General features: G+C 27.8%; 1 pseudogene; it reads right to left on the bottom strand.

Annotated features, from left to right (window-relative positions):
- Positions 1-6028: 6028 nt before the first annotated feature.
- LOC129299007 (probable terpene synthase 11) lies at positions 6029-8527 on the bottom strand (annotated as a pseudogene).
- Positions 8528-9145: the final 618 nt, after the last annotated feature.

The following is a 9145-nucleotide window of genomic DNA, read 5'->3' on the forward strand; positions in this document are numbered from 1 at the left end:
TAATTAATGGTGATGACATGTAATAATAATTAGTAATAGCTATCATTGGTTTCTCTAAACAATAGTAATAATTATTTTTGTTTATATTTTTTATTTTTAAAAAAATATTTTGTAAACTATCCTTAAAAAATTTAAAGAAAAACAAAAAGAAAATATATTTAATTATATCAATTTAAAAATAATTTTAAAATTAAAAAAAATTAAAAATAGTAATAGTTTGCGATGACCTGTAATAATAATTGGTAATAGCTATCACTGGCTTTAAATAGTCTAATATAGTTATAGTGTGCTTTAAAAAAATATTTTTTAAAAATAAAAAATATAAACAAAAACAAACAAGGCCTGAATCTCTCTTTAATTTTAGTTTATATGATACTCTCTCCGTCTAAAAATGTAAGGCATCTTTTGAGAAATTGAATGTTAAAAAATATAAAGTATTTTTAGTCTTTTGAGCTATAATCATTGTCTTTTTTTTTAAAAAGTGTCTATATTGATAATGATTTTATATTTATTGTAGGGTATTTAATAAGGATAAATATAAAAAGATATGGTTAGTTGAAAAATAGGTAACTACTTTATTAAAAGTGAAATTCATTTAAAAATATTTTATATTTTTAAACGGAGGGAATATATGTGTAATGCATCCTTTTGCTTACATACTTTGTTGCTATGTATCTGCTGGTTTTGGCTTGAGCCTTGATGACATGTTAAAAAAGAAAATTTATAAATTGATAAAATTTTATTTGTAAATTCTTGTTTTGATAGCTACGAATCATACAAGGAGAACATCATTCAAACAAGTTCACTAAAATGTCTTTAGTTCTTATTTTAAATTTTTTAATATGTTAATCTTTATTTAAGTTTAATTCAATCATTCAATCATTTAATATCATCTTCCCTTAAGTTCAATTAGGTTCGTTAGGTATGGCAAAAAAAAAAATTAGATTGATTAATTTAGCCTCACATTATATATTTTAGTTATGGGAAAAAATGTATTCTATATTTAATGTTAATTTTTATATAATTTTATTTTGATAAATATAATATCAAAAATATTTTAAAAGCAATTTAAAATCAATTGCAGAGATAATTTAAAAAAAATAAAAAGCCAATATCACTCTATGTGAATGATGAGCACCAGTGCTCGTCAATCCTAATGAGTACTAATGCATATCAGGTCCTACTGTATAGAGAACTAATATAATTATTTCATGGTTCTAAAAATAATAAGGTAAAACCTTAATTTTTGAATTTTTTTATTTTTTAATTATACTTTCATTAAATATCATATATAAATATTTTAATAATGAAAAATAAAATTTCAAGATATTAGTCTTTTAAAATAAAGTAATATATAACTGAAGTAAGGTATGATATCATAAACCCTCTCTCTCTTTCAAAGTTATCGAAAAAGAGAAAAAAATATAATTTTGGTGGAAATCAACTTCCCTCCCATGGGAAGCCTCCTCTGCACCTTTGTTGAGGTGGTATAGATTTGAACTGTCAAAAATTATTATTTATTATTTTATATTTATTAAATTGAAAAAATTATATAAATTATAAAAAAATTAAAAAAATCTCTTTACTAGTTTGAATAGTGTAGATTTAATATGAATGGTCCACATTTATATTATAATTTTAGGAAGGATTAAAGGTCATTTTTATCTCTAAACTGTACACAAAAGTTCATAGATAACTCAACTTGAGATTAAATTTATCCTTTAACCTTATAATTTTGCTTCCTTGTGCCTTTAGTATTGATTATCTGTTAATGGGGCCCACATGAAAATTTAAAATATTTTTTAATAATAAAATATAATAGTAGGGCCGACTTTTTTATATTTTTTATTATATTTTTTAAGGTTAGGGGTATAAAACATTCCTTAGCTAAACGAAAAGAGTCAAAATCACCTTTAAAGTCAAGAAATGATCATTTATATCCTTCAATCGCTAAAATTTTTGATTCCATTATTGTTGTCTCACTACTAGAAAAATAAAATTTAGTGAAGAATAAATCTCTCACTAAATGTCATTTTCTCTCACTAAATTGCATTTTAATCCTTCACTAAATTCGCAACTAAAAAATAGCTCATTAAATTTAGCGAGGGATACAATGCCTCACTAATACTATTTAAAATTAGATAACTTTAGTGAGGGACTAGTTCCTTGCCAAATATGCCTGTGTTCAAAAATGATGATGCCACATTACTCGTCATTTGTGCGTCATCTTGTGATATGTCACCAACAATCTTATGCCTCGTCAATTATCATGTCATCTGCCATTTTGTGGGCCATCACTCACCATGTATGCAACAACTCATGACATGTATTTGTTCACCTTGCACCGTGCATGTCACTGACTCCTTGCCATATCACATATTTATTATCTTTATGCCAATGCCAAGACTTGAATCCTTGACCTTCTATCCTCTAAGCATTATACTTTCATTCTTTACTAATTAAACTGAAAGACACCTATAGTCGTTATATGAAAAATTAAATATATATTATTTTAATACACAAATATATCAAATAATATATTATAAAAATACACACACGTATTAAATTTTATCTTCAATTATTAATATGTTTAAAAATTTATATTTTATTTAAATTATTCTTTATATTATATTTTTAATAAAGTATTATTTTATTAATGAAAATGAACTTAAAATGAAGAAAATATTAAATATTAAATAATTTTATTATTAATATTTCAGTTTAATTTTTAAATTTATTTTTTATTTTTAAATGAAAATAATTAATATATAATTAAAAGTTATTGCCAAAAAGTCAAATTTTTTTACGATAATAGAAAGGGATTGACAATCTCACTATTTTCCTTGTTAATTATCTTACTTTAGAGAGAAATTAAAAGTCTTTCGCTATTTTTCTTGTCAATTTTAAGTCAAGCCACGAAATCAACATCCCTCACTAATTTAGTATTTTAGAGAGGAATAGACAAACCCTCACTAAAGTCCCTCACTATTTTATATTTTTCTAGTAGTGTCTATTGTGTCAGTTTTCACCGTTAGTAGGACCTAAATTTAAATTTTTAATATTTTTAGTGGGTCTCATCATTTGTAATATTTTTTGTATTTTTTTAAAAAATATCCCTCTCTCCTCTTCATTCCCTCTCATTCGCTCATTCTTGGATTGAAGCAAGTAGAGTAGTGATGGTAGAGAACCCAACATGCTGATTGTAGTCTTGTTATAGTCATGAATGGCTAAGCTGAAGAGTGCACCAGAAGCATATTCTTGCAATAGTTAGTGAAGTTCTAGCACTATTTAGCAATGGCAGACTGAAGGGAAAAGGTAAGAATTATGGTAGAAAATCGGGCTTGGACCATTGAAGAGCTATCGTGTGAAGCTTAAATTTAATATTAATTTTTTATAGTTTTTAATATTAAATGTAGATCATTTATACTAAATTTGAACTATCCAAATTGGTAAAAAAAATTTATTAAAATTTAATATGAATGATTCATATTTAATATTATGATTTTTATAAATTGACTATTCAGATATATTTTGCACCGTGCATATTTAATATTCATATTTTTTATAATTTTTTAATATTAAATTTGAACTGTCCAAATTACTAAACAGATTTATTTAAAAAATTTTATAATTTATATAATTTTTATTTTAAAATATAAAATAAAAATATTAAATATTAAATTTAAATCATTTAAATTAAATTTGAAAAATTCAAATCTACACCTTCCTTGGTGGGGTGCAGATCCATTTTGGCGGGGACGATGAAGATTTTTCATGAGAAGTTGTCGGAAGAAGGACAAATTGGGAGGGCGAACACTCGAGAATGTTATTAGGAAAACTGATATTATAATCCCAAAATTAAAAATTTATGACAGTTAGATTTTTGATAAAATTTTTTTAAAAAATTAATTATAAATATTGATTATGACAATCATAAATTTTGGAGTTTTAGCTATAAATAAAATATTTAAATTTTATATACTTTTAATTTGTAATTGAGATTCTTGTTTACAACAATACATCTGAACCAATATTTGTGATTTATTTCTTAAAAAGAAAAAAAAATAATAAAATTATTTTAAATTATATAAATAACAATTTAGTTTCATGAAATGTTATAATTTTACTGAAATTTTAAGGGATTTTTATGTTAATAAATTTTAAAATGAAAAGATTATTCTATTCTTATTAAAAATAACAAGCTTCAATTATAAATTTTATTTAAAAATAATAACTTTTATTCAACGAATTACAAGAGTAGAACAAGAAATCATAACTTGTTAATTGTAATTTTTATTATTAAAAAATAAGTACTGATCGCAATTTTTGCTTAAGGAATGATAATCTTTATTTTATGAATTGCAAACGGTGAACAAAAAAATATAACTTGTTAAATATAATTTTTGTTGTTTAAAAATAAGTTTTAAAAATAATAAACCCCAACCATAATTTTTATTTAAGAAATAATAAATTTTATTTAAAGAATTAAACAAGAAATTACAACCGATCAATAATAGTAAAATAATTTTTTAATTTAAAATTTATTGACGCATAAGTTTTTAAAAATTTTAATAGAATTATCACATTTTAAGAGGTCAAAATGTTATTTAAATAATCTTAAAGAATTTGTTATCATTTCTTTTTTAAAAAATTGTTGAACACTTAACTGTTTATAAGTTTTTTTTTTCGGATTTTATCGTTTTTATCCCCCATCTTATTAATTAGCAAACCGTGGGAAAGTAGGAATCAGGCGCGAACGGATGTTAAAGGAATCTTGTGGCAGTGAAGGCTGAAAATGTGAACCTGCCCACCTCCTCTTCCAGGGCCGGACCCACGTCTGTGTTGAGTGGGGCCAACCCACTGCCATCTTCGAACGAATATAGGTGTACTACGTTCCTAGCCAACAAAAAATCTACTCTCCCTGACACTCTCTGCGCATGCACAAGCATGCATAGTTACAATTTTTTTTATTATTTGTAAAACATAAATAAACTATAATTATATTATATTGGTTTATAGAAATATGTTTATCGGTGAAAGTTAATATTTATACTCTTTATTTAAAAATATCAAATATTTTTAAAAAATTAAATATTTAAAAATATAAAGTATTTTTAATTTTTTAAAGTATAATTATTATCTTTTTTTAAATACCCCTATTAATAAATAATTTTATATTTATTATCAGGTATTTAATAGGGATAAATATAAAAAGATAGGGTTAATTTAAAAGTAGATAATTACTTTATTAGGATAAATTTATTTAAAAATATCTTATATTTTTAAACGAAGAGAGTATTGTATATGTTAGGTTTTTTAATACTTTTTTTGAAATAAATTATTATTAAAAAATTGAGTAAGTATTTAAATAAATATATTATTATTATTTTGTAAATAGTATTGATTAATGTTAGTTTTAGTAGGTCAAGTGTATTTTAGAGTTCATATCATATGTACAAAAATATTTGACTTACTTTAAATATTTTTTAATTTCTTAAAGTATTAAATAATTTCCAATGATATTTCTTATAATATTTTTCATATAATATAGGTATTTAAAATTTCATTTACATTTATAATAAAATAATATTCTAAATATTAAAAAAATTATCAATAGTATGCAAAAAAATTTATTTAAATAATTTGGCCCGATCCAATTTTTATCTTGATTCCGCCCATGTCCTCTTCCTCTGTAGAACGGGTACAAACCCATCCATCACTTCATTTATTTAAAAATAATACATTTTAATTAAATTTTATCAATAAAATTATTACTTATTTATTTTTAAACTAACATAATTGTTTCATACTTATCTCTATTTAATAAGGTATTGCACTTTAAAATAAATGTAAAGTAATTTATTTATTAAAAGTAATTTTAAAAAAATGATTACATTTTTAAATATTAACAAATACCTTATATTTTTTAACATTCAACTCATTAAAAAAAAAAAAACCTTACAATGTTTTAGCAGAGGAGTGCCTATGAATGTGGAACAATTTTACAATTATTGAGGACCTACACATATACACTCCTTCTAATTAAGGATTTATGTGGGAACAATGGTTTGAGAAGGGTTGGAAGAGCAAAGCTTGGACGTAATCATCCACGCTATGCGCGCTTTTGTCATCTCCATGCTCATAAATCACCTGCGCAGTTCTTGCTACGTTAAACGAAGCCTTCACGATTGACCAAGGCAGAGACTTCGTTGCCATTGCTATGTTATTTAGTTCCCACCATAGCTTCCCCATACGCTCTCTTACGTATTTTCTCGCTTTGTCTTCCTCTACAGGATGATTCTCTCTCATGTAGCATTGGATACTGCATGCATTGTCTCCTCTTTCTTGTTCCTCCTAATCATCACCATTCACCGTCAAACTTCTTCATTAATTAATTTATTAATAGTAATCATTAATGGAGATCGTATTTAAGCGACAAATGAAATGAGATTAAGAGAGAGGCCCGTGCACGTACGTACCGTTGAAGTTCCCAGATCATCCCAAAGGCGAAGAATTTCGCCACACACAGTGAAGAGCCTTGGATACGGCGGATTCTGCATCATGGAAACATTTTGCTCTGAGAGATTGTCTCCTGTTAAGAAGAATGCGTGCACCATTGCCATGTATGATCCCGCAGAACTCACACCGTTCTCCAGATATTCTTCAACATTTGGTATCTCTCCTCTGCTGAACCACCTCGCTTCCTTTAAAAAAGCTTCAAATATGTCTATCCACTGCACCCAATAGTTATTAATTAATTTCTTGCTTAATCCCATCATGGTGATTAGTACTTTTTTCTAATGTTTGTCATGATTTCTGATTATTTATTCAGATATTCTTACAGTTCTCTTCAGGTGTGCAACCACGGTCAAGCCGTGGTCTTTCTGAACTCTGGGGGCAATTTCATTGGTAGTGTTATACAATGCCATATAGCATATCTTCATATACTCGGGCAGCTCCTCCATCACGTCCAGATCCCACCTGCAAACAAGAATATAAGTTAACAATATGATCAATTCTGAATCACGTACGCGTTGATTTTTTTCAGTGATAACCAGAAATTATTGGACTAGCAGATCAACCTTCTGATGGCTTCAGTGAAAAGAACAAGTTCATCCAAGGTGCCATAAGAGTCAAAGATATCATCCATAACAGTAATATGCAGATGGTTTTGGTGAGTTCAATCCGGCAATTAGAATAGTATGGCTCTGGAAATATCCCCACTGTCCACAGGAAGCACTCCGATGGTCTATCTCTCGCAAAACCAAGTTATCAACGAGCCCCGGTTGTTTCCACCACCTAAAAATGTCAAATAGAAAATTTGTCCATGTGCAGAACTCAATATGATCAAAGTGTTAAATGAATGAGATCTGCCTTACCTGCAAATCTCTGCTAATTCTTGTTGGTGCAGCGACTGAACCATGTCAAAGTCTAACTTGGCCAAAGCCAAGAGAGCTGGCATGTGGTTGCTAAGTTTTTCATATTCATGAATGTAGTCTCTGGCTTCAAGCCTGGCCATTCTGAGGTGCCTTGGAATTTTCAAGGCTCTAGCGACACGGCCTCCTTCTTCAGGGCTGAGATCTGGTAAGGATCGATGAAGATGGAGCTTCGTAAAGCCCATGGCCTCCGTTAACATATCTTCCCCCTCTTCTCCCAAGTACGATGCCTCATACAAGCTTAACACACCCCACGTGTCCCTGCTGATTGGTTCCTTGAATCTCCCGCTTTTGTCCATAAATTTCTTGAAAACGTGATCTACACCACGAGTCAACACTCAACTGATCAGTTCAAAGTTGTTCAGAATAATGTGTTACTTCTATAATTAAGTTTCTCATGTTTTCACCAGCCTATTTTAAGTGATCATTAGTTTTCTGTATGATCAATTTCAAATTTTAAAAAAGGAACACAAATTATAAGCTGAACCTGATGAACTAGTAGTGAAGATGGCATTATGCCTGAGGAGACGAAAGCGAAGAGCAGTGGCAAAGAGATCGTCACCAGCGTCCCAACCACACAAACATCTTAATATCGAATCTTTGTCTTCCTCGAAGTGGTGCGAAATTCCCAGATGTTGTATCGTGTCTATCATCTTCAAGGTCGCCTTTGGATCCGTCGTGTTTCGCAGGGCCTCTTGGACTCTTCTTTTCCGAGCTTCCATGCTTGGTTTGAATTCATCAGTTGAGCAGCTACCAAGTACTAAACACCAATGCAAAGAAATAAAAACGATATATATGATTATCGAAAGACAAATAATAATTAAGGCTTTAGCATCATGTATGGCTTTCAAGCTTTATACCTTGTAATCAAGCTGATGCAATTATGGATCTAGCATGTATTATTTTTGTTGATTTCCGATCGTGGTGGAAAAATAAGTTGGATGATTGATGCCTGAATGGCCATGAACTTATATGTGATGAAACGAACTCTGCGATATTTAACCGCAGACGCAGCCATTGTCGTCGTCTTTAACGTTGCAGTAGACATAGCTATCGTTAACGTTGGTTGGTCTAATAATAAGTTGTGGCATGAGATGAATTTGCTTATCGCATCATCTGTTTATAGAAGATATATTATTCTTATTAAAAAAATATACATACATTATTATGTCTTTTGGGAAATATATACAGTATTTGTTTATTTTTTTATAAATTGAATGATTCACGATGAAGAATCAAATTATAAAGTAAGTGAATTAAGGGATTAAAAATATATTTTTCTTCCAAAGCCTTAAATTTATATCTCATTTTTTAAATGGAATCAATATTATTAAATTTGTTTTAAAAAAAATGTTTTGAAAGTAATCAGTTAGACTGGCTTATAATCATTCAACCATCAATCATTTTAGTTGGATTGTTCTTGAGGATCAACTTAATGGATTAACGAGAATCAAAATTATGATGAAATTATGATTTGACATTAATTTTTTACGGAGTTTTATTTAGTTGTCATTCTCTAAAGAATTCTTCCTTTTGCCTAACAAATTTTTTGTCTGGATAATAATGTGTAAATAGTATAAACGCAACCTTGTTTCTTTACTTTACATAAATTCCATTACCTATCGAACTCTAATAAATTTTAAACTAATTTTTCAGATAAGGATACATTATATCATATATAAACACTGATTTTTTTAGTTCATTACATT

The sequence above is a fragment of the Prosopis cineraria genome, unplaced genomic scaffold, assembly GCF_029017545.1.
Source record: "Prosopis cineraria cultivar Desert tree isolate PC_DT_omini unplaced genomic scaffold, ASM2901754v1 PC995, whole genome shotgun sequence".
Classification (NCBI taxonomy): domain Eukaryota; kingdom Viridiplantae; phylum Streptophyta; class Magnoliopsida; order Fabales; family Fabaceae; genus Prosopis; species Prosopis cineraria.